At 43.0% G+C, this 21,917-nt stretch overlaps 1 protein-coding gene across 1 annotated transcript in view; it reads right to left on the bottom strand.

Annotated features, from left to right (window-relative positions):
* TNS1 (tensin 1) overlaps nucleotides 1-21,917 on the bottom strand; it is a 365,505-nt gene that overhangs the window by 65,614 nt on the left and 277,974 nt on the right. The window lies entirely within an intron of this gene.

The following is a 21,917-nucleotide window of genomic DNA, read 5'->3' as shown; positions in this document are numbered from 1 at the left end:
CTCTCAATTTTCTTTCCAGTTCAGGGGATTACCAAGTGGCAGAATTCCCCCACCAGCTTTAGGTAATTTGTAGCAAATTAAGGCTGAAATCAGACTTTGGCAGCAATGCGTATGTGGGTGGCAGAGGCATATTTTCCAAACATGCATGCTTGTACTGATTTGTACTGGGGAACGGTATGATCCCATTAGCTCCTACGCTACTTTCTCAATGTATCAACCAGGTTCTAGCTTAAAACTGCTTTTTACAAGTCAGTATTTAATCAGCAGAAAAAGCAATCTGCAGTCGGTGAGTGCCACAATATGAGTTCTAGTTCGTATTCATGAGGATGGGAGCCTCTCTTAGCCAGAAACTTGCTGTTTCTTTTCCTAGGTCTCCTGTGAGATTTCCTGGAACAGCCTGCATCGCAATATGGAATGCTCTCATTTAGGGGAAAAAGTGACTTCTACCTGGCAATGAGCCAAAGACTGATTCAGGAACGGAAGATGGACTAATGGAAGAGCGTGGAGTCAGAAATCTGCAGACTGCCAGCACTTCCGAAACCGCCTCACAACCCAAACTTGCCAGCAGGAGCTAATCTTCTTTCCCATATATCATCATCTAGGCAAAGTGCACAAGTGAATACACAAACAGAAGCTGTGAAAACAGTAGTCATCCAGAGCAGAAATTATGGAATGCAGGGAAGTAAGGGAAATGTACGGATTTACTTTTGTGGGGCGTGTACATACGTATGTGCGTTTGTACGTACGTGTGTATACGGGTACAGAATAAGCAACAGCACACAATACACATGCATCATCTTATATACCCAGGAATCATGGAGCAGTGATATAGATACACAACCTGCAGCCATGTCAAATATGCAGCCAAATATTCCATGTATATTTGTCCCAGCGAACACACACAGGACACATACCTCCCCACAAAGAGCATCCACAAAATATATTAGCTGGTCTTCCAGTGTCTTCCACTATCTAACAGCCAAGACTTGCAAATCATTTCTGGTTCCTCTCAAGAAGCAACTCCAAGCACAGTTTTCTTTGAGCTGACCTTCCCCACAATGGCTATTTGCAGCCCAGGTTGCCAGTCTGCTGCTTTATAAAGATGGGAAAAAGATGCTCCAACATTCTTTCCAAGGGCTGGGCAGCCACACACAGCCCTCAAATCAACTGGTTAACTTTCTGGGAAAGCCGCAACTACACCAAAAAGGAAGGTTTACTACACTTTCCCCCTCCTCCTGGAGGAACATCGGCTCTTCAGAGCAACAGCCAACCCCTCAACCAATCTCAGCTCCTCTTGGTCTTTGGCAAGCTGGTCTCTGTGGATAAATATGAACTGTAGCTTGTGTGTAACCAGATGTCTTGGTATTGCTGCTTTGGGAAGCAGAGCTCAGAGGCAGGTGGTTCAGGGCAGTTACTAAGAAATAAAGTTCATGACAGAGGAGAAAATAATAACACAAACATCTTTATTTAGTTAACAGGTCCTGAACCTGCCCGCTGATGCTAGCAGAAGCCTCAACATCATGCCACTGCCAAGCTCAAGGGATTATTTTTAAATTGAAAACACAGCCGGAAAACATCTCAGAATGCATCCTTGGCGTCATTCTATTTGAAGGGTTCATGGTAACATTAGGAGGGGGGCAAAGAGGCAAAGATGGATCCCTTCCCCAAATGTCGTTTTCATAGGGGAAAGGGTAAGCTAGGTCATCCAAGGGAAGGGTGGGGATACTTGAGGATGCCCAGGCACCACAGAATGTATGTTGCTCTGTATTACTCTGATTGCAGTGACAGATACAATACTTCTAGCAGGCACACTACATACAGTTTGGGAGACATGTAATTAAAATCTCCAGCCATTAAAAATAATAATAATAACAACAGCAGCACCCATGGGGGGATCTGAAATTACAATATTTTAGGAGGGTTTTTATTACCCCTTCCCCCATTAAATCTGTCCCCTCCTCTGCAACTTCTCCTGCAAGGAAAATCTTGCAGGTATCTGCATGATGCTGAAAGGTAAATAGCAGTTTTATCAGTGAAAGTTTAGCAGATCTCATGTTTCTCTTCGCATGGCCCTCACTATCAAGGATTGGTGTCTCTGTTCCCTGTTAGAGGTGGCACTAAAATGCAGAGATGGTTGTTGCTGTAGCCTCTGTATGATACACTGACACCTCTCAAATACAGGATGCCAGCATTTAAGGAGATGGAACAATACTCCTATCCTCATTCAGAAATGTGGACCCAGGCCAATAAAAATCTCTGATATGCTCTAGGTTTCCCAGAGGTCATTGTTAAGCCACCGCCAAGATCATTGCTCTCTTGTCCCTTCTGTTGCTGTCAAGATACAACACAGTTGATGAGGCATTCTGTCTTCCTGTACAATGACAGGTTTGCTCTGGAACAGTGGTTCTCAAACTTTTCACACTGGGGCCCACTTTTTAGAATGAGAATCTGTCAGGACCCACTGGAAGTGATGTCATGAACGAAAGTGACATCATCAAGCAGGAAAATTTTCTACAATCCTAGACTGCAATCCTGCCCACACTTATCCAGGAGTAAGTCCCATTAACTATCAATTTATATAGTAGCCTGTTAAAAGTACAGATCTGTAACACTTCCCCAGATGCAGTCATATGCCATGGTAGCATCAAGTCTACCATATTAAAAATAAAATATTGAAATGAATGGGGATTCACCTGAAATTGGCTTGTGACCCACCTAGTGGGTCACAGCAGCTATGATACCATCATCCCCTCTATAAATACCAGTTCTATTGTCTTGGTGGCCCATGCTTTGAAGACTTTCAAATATGTGGTTCTGCTTTGTGCAGACTATTGTATACCCTTCAACAGTATTAAGAAACCCAAGAGAGTTCTTGGTAGATGGACAATTGAAGTGCTCTCCACTGTTTGATATTTCTATGAACCCGTCCAAGGGAAATCAACACTGCTGCCAACCCTCTACTAGGATGGAGAATCACCAGATGTGCCAGAACCACAGGGTTACAACGAAGCCCTACACACACTGTTATTGCAAATTCCTTTGTTGACAATAACATAATCAAAACCTCGTTTGCCTCCCTTTCTTCCCCACATTAGGCATTTCCAACATTCACAACGACAATTTAAGAAGCAAAATGGAAAGATTATCTGGCGATGCCCTGTCTAATAGTAACAGGTGCCTTCCCCCTCCCTGATCTCCTCTGTTACGGTAATGAGTGCCAGCAAAGCTGTTCAGTCAAGTGACACAGGCAGGAGAAGGAGGAACACACATTTGTTTATTGACCCAGCTGCCAAAGCTGTCAGAGGTATTTGATACTGCAGCGGTATGAAAAGGAGAAGCGCTATCTGTATTGATTCAGACAGCAAGAGTAGGGATTGCAGCGCCAGGAGATAAGAAACCACTTCCCTCCAAATCTCTCTCTCTCTCTCTCTCTCTCTCTCTCTGCTTGAAGGAAATTCACCAGCCCAGCCAAGTGGACACCCACCACACCCTGAAGAGCTGCACATCAATGTTCCATCAAAATGAACAAAACAACCCATATAATACACAAGCAAGGACAGGAGATTTCCCCCACCCCAAGCCCATCTCCTGACAAATGTAAGATATAAAAAGAAGGCACAAGGGAGGTGGTACTGCCAATTGGGACAGAGTCCAACTTTCTGAAAATGATGGAAGTCAATTCCAAATATACTTTTGAAAGCCTCAGTGGTGTCAGTTGTGTCCCTACGTAAAAATACGAACGAGAAGAAATCATTTACATGTTGGAGTAAACAACAGTCCCAGGGCAACAGAAGACAATATGAAACCTTCAGCTTTGGGTTTGACATGGTGAGGGCAGAAATGCTTCTATTCCTCCGAGATCAGTCCCTGTGCCCTGAAGATCCTTGCTAGCAAGGGACCAATTTTTGACTTATGTTCAGTGTATGGAATAAATGGAATAATTTATACCTGGAACAAAGCAATCCACTCCCAAGGACCCCACACAGTACTGGTTTGCACTCAGAAGCTGCTTCTGACAATCTATCACCTTAGCTTCCTTGTACCCTCTGGAAAAATCCGCTGACATTCTTAACGCACAACAGATGATGAAAATATCTCCAAACAGGCGTGCCAGGAAGATTTACTTATACAAGATATTGTGAAACAAACACACAAAAATGAAAAACCCATGCTTCTCACAAAACAGCTTGCCCTAGGCATATTTCTACTATGCTTGTAGTTAGAGCAGCATCTGTCTGCACCACCCCTGATTACAAAGGTGATCCGCTGGCAGGTGAGCGAAGAGGACCCTGAAGATACAGTGCTGTAAAGAGTTCTACTAGGAGAGTTATAAACCCTCTATACTCAGATCCTCAATCCTAGCCTGGATTCTGTTTCACTGCCTGCCCCATTATGAGGCTGGTGATGCCAAGACACCATTCCTTGCCTCCGTACCTGAAAGGTTCGAAGTGTTGATATTGCTCCTACTTTTGCTGTGCTAATAAGCTTAGATCATTCCAGGAGAAAAATTAAGCCCTGACACCAGGAAAGTGAACTTACCAGAAAGGGAAGTCTCTGCAGCTGGAGAGAATCTGAGCTTGACTGCTTATTCCTCTGAGCCGAAGTGTAAGGCTGCTCCTATAAGACCTGCAAGAGCGCACTCCTTTTCCATTTGTCAGGCATGGGAGTGAGGTTTATTTTTCCCCTGGCTTGTAGGAAGCGAGTGGGATAAAACCCTGTCTGTAATTTCAGCCAGTCAGATCCCAAGAGGTTCACTTATCATCCCGTAGTTATGTGATTTCAGAATGACATCACAGAAGAGGCTGACTGCCCGAAGCATGGAACTAGGGTTTACTTGAGCTTTCAGCCACTAAGTAATTCTCAACCTAGTTACTTTAAATGCATGGAGCGGGGGGGGGGGGGAGAAGGAAAAGAGGTGGAGAAAAATAGAGAATGACAGAAGGGAGTGGAAAGAGAGAGCTGGGGGGGGGGAGAAAAGACAGTTCTGTCCGAAGGGGAGGAGACCAGGGACACAGCCAGATCATTCCTTTCCATTCCACACTCGCCAAAACTTTTCTCTTTCTTCCAAAGGGACCTCACACAACCACAGCAGCATTTTTCCAGCTGCTGAACAATGAAGACATGGGAAGGGAATTTCTTTTTAAAATCAGAGGAGACAGCACCAAAATGAAGGAGCAGTGTTAGGGTCCACTCAACACATTTAGCTCCACTGAAACTAATGGGCAGATGAATTTAGCCCACCAAAAATGTACGGGTCAAGGCAAGAATATAATTGTTTTTCCACATTTCTTGGCACTATTACACTATTTCTTCCTACACATTCCCAGTGTACTTCTCCCCTTCTGACTGCTACAAGTCCTGGGAAGTGGAAGTGCCAGACTATCTCCATGGCACTCTGGATTAAGAAAGCATACTTTAACTTTAAACCGTGTCAGTGCATGAAGTAAGGTGCAAAAAGCTTGCGATCACCATGATGGACTCCAAACAGGATGCAACTGTAACCTAGTGGGGTTTAAAAACTTTTTCCAAGACAAGCCTTTTTTTCAGAGGCTGGAACAGTACCCTTGCACATGGAGGGATGCAGTCATTAGATGCTCCTGATCCATTCACAGCCAGCAGCAGGACAGAGAGATCTTTGACTGTGAACGTTCCAAAAACCATTCCAGCCAAATGCACTGTATTACTCCGGCAGACTTGAACTTGAAGGAATGTTGGAAGTTAAAAGGAGTGCCTTCGTTTTGCTCATCTCCACTGTCTAACATTCTATCTGTCTATATCAACCTTCTTTTCTCTTCTGAATAAGACCGATGGAATCATCCACTACTTCGATGAATATTCCTAAGACGTGGAGCCAGTCTGTAGCATGCCAATTTTGTAGTTGGTATGATCACAATTGCCAATTGGCGCTGGAGACTGACGCAGCTGAAAAATTCCCAGGGTTCCAACAGGTCTGCCATCCTTATTTTGTGCACTACTACTACTTTGCATTTGCACAGCACTTATTTAGTGTGCAGAGCACTTCATGGGTGCTATTTGACGTAGTCCTTGCAACAATCCTGGAAGTATTAATACCCCAATTTTACAGCTGAGGAAGACTGAGAGTAGCTTGCCTAAGGCCACCATTTGTACTCAAAGAACAGAGATAAGATTTGAAACAGTAAAGTCACAATTTGTAGCTCAGGCTACACTCCTACGCAAACTTTCCTGGGAGTAAGCCCAGCTTAACACAATGGGGCTTACTTTTGAGTAGTAAGTAAGTAGAATGCGTAGGATTGTGCTGTCAATCTCTTACCTGCAGTGCTACACCAGCTCTTACAGAGGATCCAAGTATAAGAGAATTCTTGGTTAGCAGACTCTGTGGGCACAATCCTAACCCCTTATGTCAGAACTTTCCAGCACTGGCACAGCGGTGCCAACGGGACATGTGCTGCATTCTGCAGTTGGGTGTCACTCACGGAGGCCTCCTCAAAGTAAGGGAATGTTTGTTCCCTTACCTCAGAAGCTGCATTGCCCTTATGTCAGTGCTGGAAAGCAGTGACATAAGGGGTTAGGATTGTGCCCTGTGTCTTTCAAGTTACGGAAGCCTATTGAGGTTGCTCTGCCAGAGAACCTCCACCTTGCCTCAAATTCAGGAGCTGGTACAGATGAGTGCTCACTTTTTGCCTTTTTAATCCATGCGATTCAGAACCTTGGTCACCTTCAATCTATGTGTTCAGGGTGCCAATCCTCATGCCAATTCCTGTAACGCCACATGTACTAGCAGAATCAGTATGAACAGAAACTGCAAGATGTCTGTAAAAGTCTGCCATGGAGGCCTTTTCTTGGAAGGTTTATCCACTGGGCTTCCTGACTTACACTGCCATGCCATTGCTTCTCTGGAGCTGTTCCTGCTGAACTGGTGCAGTTTTCAGAACATGGGGTGGGGGGGGGGGAAGCTTTCTGACCAAAGCTTCAGGTTGATCAAGGGGGTTATAGAAGGGGGTATAGAAGCCCAAATGAGAAAACATGGAACTGTTTGAAGAGGTTGTTGGAAGCTGTTTGTAGAAGAGCCGCCATGATTCCACACTGTTTCTCACTCTGCACCACATCTGAGAGCAGCGTTGGCGCTACTCACAGCAAAGGCTTCTGCATTGCAGTAGTTAGGGAGGCTTTCTGCCAGCCCGAAAGCCTGCACCTTGACATCTCACACTACAGAAGAAGTGCTCCGTGCCAACAAAAGGGGGAGGGAGGGGAGAAGGTAGATTCTTCTTGCTTTAGTCAGCTGCTGAAAGGCAAGGAGACAGCCTCCATCTCCCTACAGGCAAGGGGAGGGAGGAGGGAAAGAAAGTGAGCACAGGAGCCAGACGCAATGATGAAAACAAAAGCCTTATGCTTGCTGATGGGAGTTGCATATGGGTTTTCGATAGATTTAGCAGTTCAGGCATGCTCTGCTCAGCATAAAAGGGAGACTGTTCCGCTTTTAGTCCATCTTTTGTGGTTTGAAAGTGTATTGACTATTGTGGTCTTTTTTACTCAAGAGATCATCAGCATTCCTGGCTTAGCTTGAGACCAATACTGCTGTTTCCTATAAATGCTTTTGAGAAGGCTCAAGCCCTGGCCTCAGCCAGGGACAGTGCTCATGATAACTAACGGCAATCAAAGGATATTAGCAGTGACAACAGCAGCCAATTGTCCTCTGTCAGCTTTTAATGGACAAAATAGATCAGATGAGAGCACACAAGACAAATGGCTCTTGACAAGACAAATTCCATACAATGTGTGTTCCTTCACATTACTTTCCTTTCCTTTCCTTCTCCTCCCTGCAGCCTTCTAGGTGTAAGTGATCAAAAGGTCAAGTGCAAAAGATGGGTGGTCAAGCAAAATGGATGGTCCTGGAGTGGGATTTAGGGCAAATGGCACCTACAAGTGTCTGAATAAAGAGTTCTGGGAGTTAAGCCCAGTTTTGCACTTCACATTTGTGCAGTAGCTATTCAAGAACATCCCTGGAAGAAAATGCATATCATGGGCGTGAAAGAAGAAAACTATCAAGAAGATAAAGGAAGAGAAGAGCCAGAGAAGGAGGCTGGATTTAAACAAGCAGGGCCTTTAAAGGCCTGGCTGGAAAGAGCTGCAGACAGCAATTCCAACCAATATGAAGGGAAGTGCATGTAAACAGAATTATTGAGGTAGAACACATCAGCGCCCTGCAGTTGCTGAGAGGTGGTTATGGGACAAGCTTAGTAATTCCAGTGGCCTTTCCAAGGGCTTTAGATAATCATTCAGAGAGTCTGGAGAGCTTATAACTAACAATGGAATTCAGGACTGCATGAAGAGAAATAAAAACATGTAGGAAATTAACGGAGCAGTGTTTCAGCAAATCCACATCATGTTTACAGTGCATCAAAAGTTGCCTGCAAAGTGATGCCTGCAAAGTCAGAGAAGGCCACTTCATTCCCTCTCCTCTGGACTATTAATTTGAATTTAGGAAAAAAAAAAATATTATTTTGGTCCAACATTTTTGTGCTATATTAATAGGCAGTAAAAACCCTCTAGGCTGACAGTGTTTCTCTCTGGTGTGTTCTACAAAATGGTTAGCAGAATTCTAGTACTAAATAAAGGCTAAACACTGTAGTAGCAACACACCACATCTGCAAATATTCAAACAAAGAGGCATAATGCAAATGAACAATGACCATAATTGTCCACCCTCTGACTGCTCCTGAAATGCCATGAACATGTAGGGCTCTCATCAGTCTCCCAAGGAGGCCATAACAACATAGTATGGCCACAAACACATATAGAAAGAAGTGGCTGCCTGTAATTATATGCTCATATTCAACTTCATATCCTTTCCATGTGAATGTCTCCTCATTATTTCTATCTTTCCAGCATCCCAGCATGATTCAGAAATCCACAGTAGTCTGGTTACACTCCCTGCCACTCTTGTCCTGCCCCCTGTGCTGGGCTATTTATGAGACAGCCACAAAACCTTGGACCAACAGGATAAATATGGTGTCTTACAGATACAGTCCCTTAAATAAATACTTGGGGACATCTATTTCTACTGTCCCTGCATGGTTAAACCCAGGATTATTTTTCCTCTCTGCGGCAGAAGAGGACTAGAAATGGTTGAACTTTTAGATCATTAAAGTAGTCTGAGAAATTAATGATGGCTTGAGTATTATGTGGCAGAGATTCCTACTTAGAGTTTAGCCATACAATCAATGACTGCATGGTTTACATACAGTTCATCTTTTGTACATACAATAAGCTAGTCTCTAAAATATTAATCTGGGGCAAGTTTAATCAAGCAGGTTAAATTAATCAAGCAGGTTGTGGTGGCACAGCTTCAGGGGTTTCTGTATGATGACTGATCACCTTGATCTGTATCAATCTATCTTCAGGCTAGCATCAGATCTTCTTGTGAATGCTGTGAAATAGATGGAGTGCAACCCTATTGATTGTCCTGGACTTCTCAGCTGTTTTCAGTACCTTTGACCATTGTATTCTTCTGAGTCGGCTGGTGAAGTTGAAGCTATCTCATTGCGATGTTTTTTTTGTCAGGTCTATGTTCTGGATAAGGCAGAAACACAGCCAACAAGGTGGTTCAGGAACAGGTGCAGATTGCTGGAGTCAGCAGGATCAGCAAACACCTGTGACTGCCTCACCCTGGGTGTGGCTTAGCCTACTCTGATTGGCCACGCCAACTACTTAATGTTTGGTCTGTTGAGCTTCCAGTGCAGCAGTAGGAATGTAGTAGGAGACTACTGAACTGCTGCCAGTAACTTGGGAGGCTGGATGTGAGTATATACATGTTGTTACTGACCATGGAATGAACTTTGACTGTGTATCTTGGAAAACTGATTTGGATTTGTTGTTTATGGACTGACTGCTCATCGTGCTGACTAGGACTGTTTACTGATTACTCTACCTGTGATAACCCTTGCTCTGAAATATAACCACTGCATTCAAAGAACTCTGCTGGTGTATGCTGTTTTGTGTGCCTGCTCATCCAAGGTTCCATACAACTCTTTACCAGACAAAGGGTTGCAGCTCTATCATTTTTCTCCTTTTTGTTATATAAATATTTTAAAAGGTTGCCATAGGAGACTGTTTCTCTGCCCCAAATAATTTATCACGATGTTAATAACACTTAAGAGGCTCCAAGACATTTTAAAATACAATATAGGCACAAATGTTGTAATATATTATACCAGTAAAGAGTAGAGTTACAATGCAATCCTATAAATACTCAGTGGCATACCTAGGGCAAGGGGGGTACCAGCAATAAGGGGGTGTCTGCAACATGTACCTGTTGCTTTGAATATTGGGTAGACCTAGCCTCACCCAGGGTATCTTAGGACAGAGGCCAAGTCTACCCATTTCTTTGAGTGGTCAAGCGGGCACTTGAGTGGGCAGCGGGGGTAGTCCATCCAAAATATGCTAGGCATGTCACTGTACACACTTACCTGGGACTAAGCCCTGCTGAATTCAATGAGACTTTCTTCTGAAAAGGCATGCATAGGATTTTGTTGTGAGATAGTGATGGGAGAATGGATGGTCACTGAGTGTGGTTGGATCAAAACCATGAAGTTAGAGTTCCATAAAGTAAATTATTATCAGATGACAAAGCCTAGCTTGCAAAGCAGGCCCTAGTCAAAATGAAGGCGATAGAAAACGTAGTGGAACTGAAGAGCATAGTCCCTATTTGCTGCAAAGATACTTTGGAGGACAGCACACAGTTATCAAAATTTCAAAGACTACACATAGTATTTTAGGCTCTTTCTTCTGAACTCAGAAGTTGATGTCTCTATTCCACTCAACAGTGCCTCTCTCCTCATCCAGCCAGGATCAATCTTTTTTATTGTTTGTATTTATCCAGATTATATTTCTAAACTCATTTTTTAAAGCAAACACATTAAGAGATTCCATGGTGCCATTTTTAGAGGACAGCAATCAATGGAATTGTTGTTTCTTTCTGCTCTTCTCATTTGTGTAAAGGTTAACTTAACTGCTTTGCAGCTGAATCCTTTTAGTTACAGTGCAGTTGTGCTCTTGTGATGATCATGGCCTGAATCTAGGACCACACACCTTGTCGAGTGAATATACATGCAACACAAAACAATAACATTGGACTTATTTTGGCAGCATAGGCAGGCACAAATAGAGGGTAGGTACAAATACAGTGATGATTGGATTTCTGTCTGATAAAATGGTGAACTTAAATCTCTGAAGTTTGGACATTCTCTGCTCCATAGTGACACATAAAGGTGATCACACTATCTGAAATCCCAAAGCCAATATTTATAGCCCTGTGGGTATTAACAAGCCTGAGGGACAAGACACTTGTGCTGCAAGCAGCTGCTGTGTGCATTTCCCCTGCCAGAACCCACAATGACCTCACTCACAAACTAGATATAGACCCTCCCACCGCTTTGCCCCCACTACTCTGTTCCCTGGTGTGAAAGGAGATGATTTACAGTGGCTTCGGCACTTAACACAGTGAATTAAAAAAAAAAAAGATACCAAAGATGGGGAAGTATAGATATGCTGAGCTGTAAATAACAATATGGACAGTGGGGAAAGCACGGCAAACATCTGAGGGCAGAGAGCCTGACTGTAACATATACATCCACTGAGAACAACGGACAGCTACTGTATTAGTTCATGGCACAAACATGTATACAGCAAGCAAGATAGACCACTGTTTCTCAAACTGTGGGTCGGGACCCACTAGATGGGTCGCGAGCCAATTTCAGGTGGGTCCCCATTCATTTCAATATTGACTCAAAACAAATAGCCACTGCAAATGAGAAGGAATGTGCTGATCCCTGGAGAATGGGAAAAATGCATCCCTTTAAAATCAGAGTTTAAAAAACTGATTTTTACTGTTGTAGAGAGACAGTCATGCAAGTGATTACAGGTATAACCTAATTATCCACAGATTTTTCTCTCTCAACATGATGAGAAGTTTCCTTTAATTTAAACAGTTCTTTAACAATAGCCTCAATAATGCGAGAGAGGGCAGCTGACAATCAATCATTCTCTCTCCAGGCAGAAGGCAAACCTCTCCCTTCCCCCTGAGCATGTGAACTAAGGTTAAATAGCAGTGATTATCACCTTCTCCATTCTTTCCCCCTCACGGTGGCTCCTGGTGAAGGTAGGGATTGCTGCCTCATAGTGAAGCCTAAGCACCTGGAGAGAGACCGATTGCCTCCGTATGCATTTCAAAAGGTCAGAAAGGCTGTTTTTAAATCACCAGAGCAAAGAAACTTTGTTTTTTAAATTGATTTGCTTTAGTGCGTTTTTTGCCATTCACTGAGTTCTGGGAACAGAAACCTCGAGAATAATGAGACTCAACCTGTATATGCTTTTAACAATGATAGTAAATGGGACTTACTCCTGGGTAAATGTAGGTAGGATTGCAGCCTACAACTGTTAAAAAATTTTCCTGCTTGATGATGTCACTTCCAGTGGGTCTTGACAGATTCTCATTCTAAAAAGTGGGTCCCGGTGCTAAATGTGTGAGAACCACTGAGACAGACTGTTCAAACATATCTCAAAAGTATATAGAAAAGCTCATTTTAGTTCAATCTAAGGAGTCAAGGGGTTTAGAATTCTGCACTAAAACCACTTCAAAATTCTTCAGTCAGAAAATCCATGCAGTCATTTAAGATAAGTTCAAGATGCCCAATTTATTCTGCAAAATGTATGACCTATATCAATGAAATCTTAAATAATCTTCCTGACTCTATAGCATATTCTCATAGGAAGCAGGCAAGAAAAGAAGTTAGTCATTCATACTGTCCACATCCAACTGTCCACATCCACTGGCTCATGGTTTAATCAAGAAGTAATTATGCAAGTTGATTAGCTGTCATTTTAATCAAAGTGAGAAGAATCTGCTCGCTTAATTTGCTTGCTAAAACATTCCCTCTCAAAATCATGACCCCTTCCTCATGCTTTTTGCCAGTTCTTTGGAATTTATTGGACATTTGGCAACTTACTTGATGTGGTGGACAGAGCCTAAAACTGTAAATCACAGAACCAGGCAGAGAGCGATGGAAAGAGAGGCAAATTAAGCCAATTCACATCAACAAACAGCAGGTTTTAAATATCAAAGTCATGTTTCAAGAGATGGCAGGAAGGTAGGAATGCCTGGATCATTATCATCACCACCATTACCCCCTACTACTACCTTTAGCAGTAGCACTATTTGACTCCCACTGCACTTAACAGGCAAGCGGAGTTAAATGCACATTAAACAGTAGTGGTGTCATCCCACCAACTGCATAAACAGAGGGAATTTACACTTGTCCTCATTTTAGTTTGGTCTCCAGGCAAAGGAAAAAAATGCCTTGTGTACATGCACAAAAGCAGCAAGAAACTGCACTGTCTCCTGCTTCACAGCAAGCTCTTCTGGCAGGAGTGTCCGCTGGCATGATTCCAGTGGGTAATTAGAGTGCAACAGGAATGATTGCTCCTGGCAGCCTGTCATGGTGATAGCAAAGGCACATCCTTCATGCTGTTAATCTAGCATTTCAAAGAAACGGGGTGGAAGGCACTCAATGGCCCTGCCAAATAGTTGCTCTTGAAAAGAGCGTTGCACTCTTCTTGAGGTGAGATCCTTTTGTGTCCACCATACTGCCCATCACTGGCATCGCCAGGGAAGTGCTTGGGGATGCGGGCCACTCCAGGTGACATGCACAGGGTGGTGACACCACTACTGGTCAAAAAATTTTAAATCTTTGTATTTTCTAATACCATCATGTTGTATATCATTTGGTGTATAATTTCATTTGACAGAATGCAATGGAACAAATCACACTGAAATATCTCTAATCTATCCAAAGTTAAAGCCAAAAAAACCAGTAAGCAGGGCAATGGCACATCACCACGCCCATCGCCCAGGGTGTTGCCCTGCCCACTGCATGGAAGGAGATCCATCATGGGGGTGATGCACTGGCCTCCAGCACCAGGTGATGCAAACCATAGTGATGCTACTGCTGCTCGTGATACTTTTTCCTCCCTGACTTTACTCCCTACATTCCAGAAAGAGGCAGATTAGAAGATATAAATATTGGGGCCTGTGTACTTGGTTTTTCTAACAAACAGCCTGCAGAGGAGGTTTGATTCTGGACTAGGACAGCAGCAGAAGGAGGGAGCTTTAACCCTTTGCCCCCACCATAGACCTAATCCAGATAATCACAGCAGCAGAAAACATGAAACGTAGTGCTGTTGTCACTATATTGGCTAAGTCAGGGCACTTACAGAAATTGTTGCCTTTTGGTAGAGAACGTACTAGGATGAAGTTTCAATATTTGTTTGGTAGGTTTCTTTTATTTCAAACTAACTAGTTTTGACATAGCTTCTAAATGCACAAAAACGTCAAAGAGTTTTATGGTAGACATTCTAAGAGTTAACAGTTGTACTGTGGCACAAGTTTTCATGGACTTTCAAAGCCCATTTCATCAGATGTATGAAGTACCAAAGTGGACTCTAGTTCACAGACATTTCTGCCACTTTACAACTACTAATCTTTAAAGTAACACAGAGCTCTTTGTCTGCCACAAATCAACACAGCAACCCATCTGGAATTTGTTTAAGTATCTAGTTACCCATCCAAAACCTTCAATGTAGCTTACAAATAAGTAAGCGGCTAAAGTAAATAAAACTTGAGGTTTCTCTGTAGCATTAACATATTAAAGGAATGACAGTTTATGGTTGGTCCCAAGACCCTGCAGCTCTCTGTGGTCATCAGCACTCAATAGAAAGAACATTCTATTGCAGTGTTTCTCAAACTGTGGGTTGGGACCCACTAGGTGGGTTGCGAGGCAATTTCAGGTGGCTCATTCGTTTCAATATTTTATTTTTAATATATTAGACTTGATGCTATCTTGGTATGTGACTGCATTTGGGGAAATGTTACAGACCTGTACTTTCAACGGACTACTATGTAAATACTTTGAACAATGATAGTAAATAGGACTTACTCCTGGGTAAGTGTAGGTAGGATTGCAGCCTAGGATTGTTAAAAAATTTTCCTGCTTGATGATGCTACTTCTGGTCATGACATCACTTACGGTGGGTCCCGACAAGATTCTTTTTCTAAAAAGTGGGTCCCGATGCTAAATGTGTGAGAACCACTGCTCTACTGGCTTTTGTATCATGGTAACACTTGCAAGTCAGTGACTAGTTAGATGCACATTTTCCCCTCTCTTTTACTAAATATGCATAAATGTAGTTAAATGGACTGAAAAGCAGGCTGTGCCTCAAAAGCTTATATCATGTGTATGTGAGCCTTTAACGTGCAGCAGACTTTCTTGCTTTCACTAAGATACACTAACATGGCTATTCCAATGAGATTTATGATTAAAAGAACTTTTTATAAATGCTTTGTGATATCTGAACCAGAGTATAAACTTGTTTGCTATACACACTAACATATTGTGCAAGTATATTGGTTCAATACACAATGCGACTGTATTGGTTCATGGACACAGCCTGCCTGATTTTGTTGGTGTTTAAAACTCCCATATTCCACTACCATTTCTCTGCACTTGTAGGTGGGCTCCTTGTTCCAGTTATGCAGGCTAAAAGAGGATCTTTAATGAGGTACATGCTCAGACTGTGACCCTCCTCCCATAATTCAGCCTCCTCCAGGATGCAATGAGGCTGGAATTCAACTTTAGGAATGTCATTGGCAATGCCCCATCCCTGTGACCAGGCTCAGCATGACCAAGAAGCACTTGCAGGGGAAGTGCAGCCATTTGCTAGTGACACAGTGAACTGAATACTGTCACTTCAGTGAAAAGACAATAAGACTGTGGGAATTTCAGTCTTGAAAGGGCAGCATTTGCTAATAATTCCAAATCTTTCCCATGCTGCAATTCACCTCATATAGGCGATGATCCTGGTAGTGCCGCGGGAAGTCCCCGAGACTTCTTCCAGGTTGGCAAACCACTCTACAGGACTCTTAAAGGCCTGCAGAACCCTATGAAAGCTACTTGTGGTTTTCAGACACAAACCGGATATTGCCTTCTGAAACCTGGAAATAGCTTTTGGAGGCTTCTGCAGGCCATTCTGAGGTCTGCAGAAGCCTGAAGAGTGAGTTGCTAGCTGGGTATGACCTGGAAGAGGCCTCTGGGGCCTCCTCACACCTCTGGAATGGTTCCGGGGCCAAACAGAAGCAAAAACAGAAGGGAAGGCCTGGGGCCTGACCCACCTGGCATGGGCTCACAACCGACCCATAGTTTGTGAAACCCTGTCCTAGAGAATGAAAATCCTGACGTGGGAAAAATCATATGCTCTGGACTCTTTTTTGTAAGACGTGAATCCCATTTGCTTTTAGTTTTCATCTGCACAACTTTGGGTGTCAGTATCAAATTCTACAGACCTGAAAACAACATCCAGTGGTTAATTAAAGTTAACTGCTACATGCCAACTTTCAATTTTGTAGTTTATAATTTCTGTCCTCCTGATACACTTGTGCACCAGAAAACGGGGTAATCAGAGATATGCTTGCACAACCACTCTTGACCACAATTTCCTGGTCACTACTAGTCATTCCAAACCATAGCTAGATCTTACCTACTCCCATCTGTTAACCAATTGGACCAAATCCAGACTGAGATCAGAATTTACAGGTCCTGTGACAAAAGCAGACAAAAGCAGCAAGCTGCAGTAGTCAACAATTTTCATACTTCCTTTGAGGCAGTCAGTTGGGGGATGTTTCTCTCTCTAATTTATTCTTCCTCCAAGGAAATACCTTGCCCACTATTGAAAGGTAAATCACCATGGTCTAAAGAGACCTCACTACCTTGCCACCCCTCTTTTACACAAGCTTAACCATCTGGGGGCCCAATCCTATCCAACTTTCTAGCACTGGTGCAGCCACAATACAGACCCAAGGTAAGGGAACAAATGTTCCCAAACCTTGAGGAGGCCTCTATGACCTCCTCACCACAGGATGCAGCGCATGCCCCATTAGCACAACTACACTGTGCACTGCACTGGAAAATTGGATGGGATTGGCCCCTGGATCTCTCACATAAGTACTATGTGAATGAAGCTACCATCTGTCCAGTCCTTTGCCCAACTCACAGCACCTCCTGTCCTGATCAATGCATATATTTACTCTTGCCTGGTCAAAACACTGCATGCAGCTCCCTGACCAAATAAGGCAAGCAAAACTGTAAATATGGAGCATCCTGCCTTAATACAAATCCTCTACACTGTGTTGTCCATGCTTCTCTTCTCCCTGAAAAAGCTCCTGCCAGGCAGAATTCCAAATGCTTGGATACATTTCCTTCCCCCTTTAAATTATATACACAAATGCATTGTACACAGAGACTAAAAGAACATCTACCTACATTGCTATTGTATCTCTGCCTCTCCCAATATTACATAATATGTGGGAAAGAGGAAGTAAAAGCAATTCACACTTCCTGGCCTCTGTGCCTGCTTATAACATCTAAAGTGAAACTTTCACCATTTCTTCCCCTAGGAAAGGCACAAAATTTCCTAGCATCAGATGTCTGCTCATCTGACTGGTGTATGCATGAGAGAGAGAGAGAGAGAGAGAGAGAGAGAGAGAGAGAGAGAGTTCCACATCTGCACTCTCTATCCTTTCTCTGGTGTGATAAACAGGTAGAGAAAGGTTCGGAACAGGGAAAAGGCCCCAATTCAACAAAAAAATCACAATTTAGTGGGAATTCTGTGTAATCCAGAACTGAACTGGCAGTAGCAACTGGCCATGGAAACTAACTGTGAAACTACCAAAACAGTGTGGATAACATTAGATGAATGCCAAATTAATGTAGAAATATATGAAGTACTCGTAATTCTGAGGAGTATTATTTGAAATTACATTTCAAAAGCAGATACTTCCATGGCAGGGATGGGCATACTTTTAACTTTAGGGATCCTGGACCTTTAACAATTGCGTAGGAGAGAGAATTTCAGCAAGTACAGCTTGTTATCTGCAAGATGACAAGCTGCACCTGGTGAAATTCCTTCTTCTATATAATTGTTAAAGTTCCAAGATCCCTAAAGCTGAAAGTTTGCCTGTTAATGGTCAATGTACTCCTGTTTTCCGAGAAACCTCTACAGTCAAGGGTAAGGAGAAGATTAAAGCCTCACATGGGGCTTGTTTCTCCAGGATTTAGACATACTCTAAATCTGTGTACAGTTATCTCAGCAGTTCCTAAACTGTACATAAGAACATGAGAACAGCCCCACTGGATCGGCCCATCTAGTCCAGCTTCCTGTATCTCACAGCAGCCCACCAAATGCCCCAGGGAGCACACCAGATAATAAGAGACCTTCATCCTGGTGCCCTCCCTTGCATTGGCATTCTGAGATAGCCCATTTCTAAAATCAGGAGGTTGCACATACACATCATGGCTTGTAACTGTGAGTCATGGCTCCCTGGGGAGCTGTGGAAACCAGCTAGGAAAGCCGCAGAATCCTTGCAAAAAAAACCACCATCCTATACAGCATATAGGATTGTAGCCCTAATGAGGAACTATGGCCAATGGCTCAGTAGGTGAAAGGAGCCATTAAACGCAAAAGTTTGGGAATCACTGAGTTAGCTTCAGACTGACCATAATGACAGTATTGGTCCTGACCCAGCTGCAGGGGTAATGAAGGCAAAAAGAACAGCCTTGCTGTGAGAAAGCGGGTTCCTCTAAAACACAAAATACAGGAGTCATGTTTACCAGTATCCCTGAGAAAAGATGGAGAAACTCTCCACTGGTCTGACTATGAGAACTCATGCAAAAAAGAACAACCTTATTGCCCAATCCTACACAAGTCTCTGCATAGCACTGCAGATGTGCTGGGGTGCATGATGTATCCTGTAAAGGAGTTTAGGCTCCTGAAGGCCTCCTCAGGGTAATATTTGTTCCCTTGCCTGGGAGTATGCCCATGCTGGCCTGCTGTGTCTACTCAGACTTGCACCAGCAATTTCACCCCATTCCTCCTTCGGTGTCCTTCAGCCACTGGTTTGCAGACGTGGCTGCTCACTGCTTGCAGCGGTAGCCAGGTCGCACTGAATGGTGTGTTGCGTTTTGTGACAGTCGTAAAGGGCCTTACTTTGGTTCTGGCAGCATAAGACCCTAATAGGATTGGGCGATTCATTCCCAAACACAGCTGAGAAATGAACCAGGTCTTCTTGAACATATTTCTGGCTCAGTTCATCTGAGTATTTTTCATGTGGCTGCCATGCAGGAGTTTTGGCTAACAATGGAAAGCTCAGTATTAACACATAAAATCCTCTCTAAGAAGAAACCATAAATACCTAAACGGAAGCACTGATTCCTCTTGAGATTTTCACAACCCACTCATTAACATTAATGTTTCCTTTCATGCGGAATCAAGTGCGCTGAATGTTACAGTCTCCAAGAATTAGAACCTTTGCTGACCTTACAAGGGAATGGAATGAGCTCCACATGAAACACAGGCAGCACAGCTCAAGAACATTCCAGGATGATGTGATGGGGCCAATTCAGCATAGATGCCTAAAGCAGGCATTGCTTCTCCTCCATGTCTGCACATTTAGACTGCACATCCATCACCTGATAGCAGCACATTGTTCCTGAGCAGCAGAAAAGTTTGTAGCAGTAGAAGTAGTCTACTATTTCCTCAGGGCAGGGACTGAGTCTATTAATCTGGGTGTGTCTATACATAATATTATCCCAACAGCTACCTACTCCTGACTCATACTATAATGAACTACAAAGGTTATAAGAAGTCAAGAGTCTTTCCCCAGTTCAACAAAATCACAAAGTGAAAGGAGGCTGAGAGAGTCTCCTTTGAAGGATATCTTGTTTCAAGCACAGATAATACCACTGTGTACCATTGAGCACATGGACTGAGAGGATAAGACAGTTCAGAATGGCTGAAGGGGAATGTTACTTGCTTCACTGGGTTCCAGACCTGAACATCCAGGAAAGCATTTAGTTCAGCTTTACCCACCTTCGCTCTCTCACTAGTTGGTATTGCCTGGACTGTTTATACCACAGAGTGCAGAATTTACCAAGTCAAAAGAAGATGGATTTTAGTGAAATGTAGCCATATGGTTTGAACAACAAAGCCAGAATACATAGTACAAAGAATAAACAAAGCCTACCAAGTTATTCCCCAACAAATACAACTGAAGGGTGGATGGATTTCTCCTGTACGCTATATGATGCTTATACAGCAATTGCTAATGAAGGCAAGTGGGCTTTTCTATGAGCACAAAGCTCCCCTTCCACAAAGATCTACATGGACAGTCCTTTCTCTGTGTGGATCAGCTGCCTCTGTTGAAATTAATAGGGATATGTGTGAAAATATCCATTCACTCGGACTCTCTCTTTAACACTATTCCAGTGGTACTCAAACTTTTCCGGTCAGTGGCTCCCTTGACACCCATGACTGTTGGCCATGACTCCCCATCATGTTCCTGAGGGCTGGAAGTAACATCGTTAAACAGGAAGTGGCCAGAAATATTAACTATATTAACTATATTAAATATAATATGATAATATAATAATATAGTATAGTATAATATAATATAATTTATTATAATATTATAATATAATATTAAATATTAAATATATATTAACTATATTAATATTAATTATATTAATCATATCATTAATTAAATGCAGATCTTAAAAATATATTATTAATACACAGCAATATACATGCTTTATAAATGATCAGCTGCTAATCACTGTTGGAGACAGGATGCTGGACTGGGTAGTTTTTGTCTGGTCCAGGAGGACTCATTTTTTTTAAACTCTGTAAGCATACCAATAGAATTGTTTTATCAAATGAACTTTGTGAACAACCAGTCTGACCAACATTACACACACACACCCCTGCGGACCCCAATCCAACTAGTCATTTCTCCCATTCTCCTTGGATGGGATTGAACCCTTTATTAATTTAATGAAATTAAATTTTTCCAGCAGCTGGTGGGGAAAACAAAAATAGACCATGAAAATATATCAGAGCTGATAAGGGTTTGGTTAGGAAGCTGATTTGTCTCCTATACTAGGAGATGCACAGCTCAAGCCTATGCATGTCTACTCAGAAGTAAGTCCCATTAGAGTCAATGGGTCTTACTCCCAGGATAGGATTGGGCTGGCAATCACTTCATCAATGGCTGATAAGTATTCTCTTCAAATAGCAAGTTTCATCACTTTAAAAATACAGCCTTTCCTCTTCAGTCAAACAACAAGATTAATAAATCACTTTGAAAACAGTACCCTTTTTCTGCTCCTGGCCAAGTAAAGTGTGTGCTTGTCTCTCCCTCTCCCCTTTGCCAACTGCATGGAAGCAACTTTAAGAGTCCTGATGACTGGTAAAATAGGAAGCGTTTTATTTGGAGGAAAGCGGGAAGGTCTGGAGATGGAAAGGGGGGAGTGGAAGAGCGAGGGGGTTGAAAAGAGAGATTTCACTTTGATGAGAAGCGATCCCAGGATGGGAACTAGGAACTAACCAGACAAGGATCAGCGAGGGTTAAGGACTGCAAGCTGAGCAAACAACATGCAGTGAACACAGAAGGCGGTAGCCTCCGAGTGGAGGGAGAAGAGGGCAAGGCAGCAGCAGCCACTCTTGAAGCTGAGCAACTCCCATTTCTTCTGCTTTTAAAAAAAGTGCAGACGACAGGCAGAAGATGGGCTCGTATTCTGCCCAGGGGTGTGACTGTATTGCTGCTACAGGACATCCCACGCCTCACCTCTGAGTTCCTGGTGCCGCCCTAAAGAGCCGCGCCTCACAGTTTGAATAACACTGCACTATTCTATCAGCTTCTGTAAAACAAGGTGGCAACTAGCACAATTTCCAAGGAAATGTGACTAGTGTACATGCAACACCTCAAAGCCAAGCACACACATACAGTTTGAGAGTGAGAAAATGCATCCTAAACTAAACATGTCAAAGAAGTT

Source organism: Tiliqua scincoides, chromosome 1, assembly GCF_035046505.1.
Source record: "Tiliqua scincoides isolate rTilSci1 chromosome 1, rTilSci1.hap2, whole genome shotgun sequence".
NCBI classification, from domain to species: domain Eukaryota; kingdom Metazoa; phylum Chordata; class Lepidosauria; order Squamata; family Scincidae; genus Tiliqua; species Tiliqua scincoides.
Note: the sequence above shows the minus strand (reverse complement) of the source record. Positions and strands in the feature narration are given on the sequence as shown.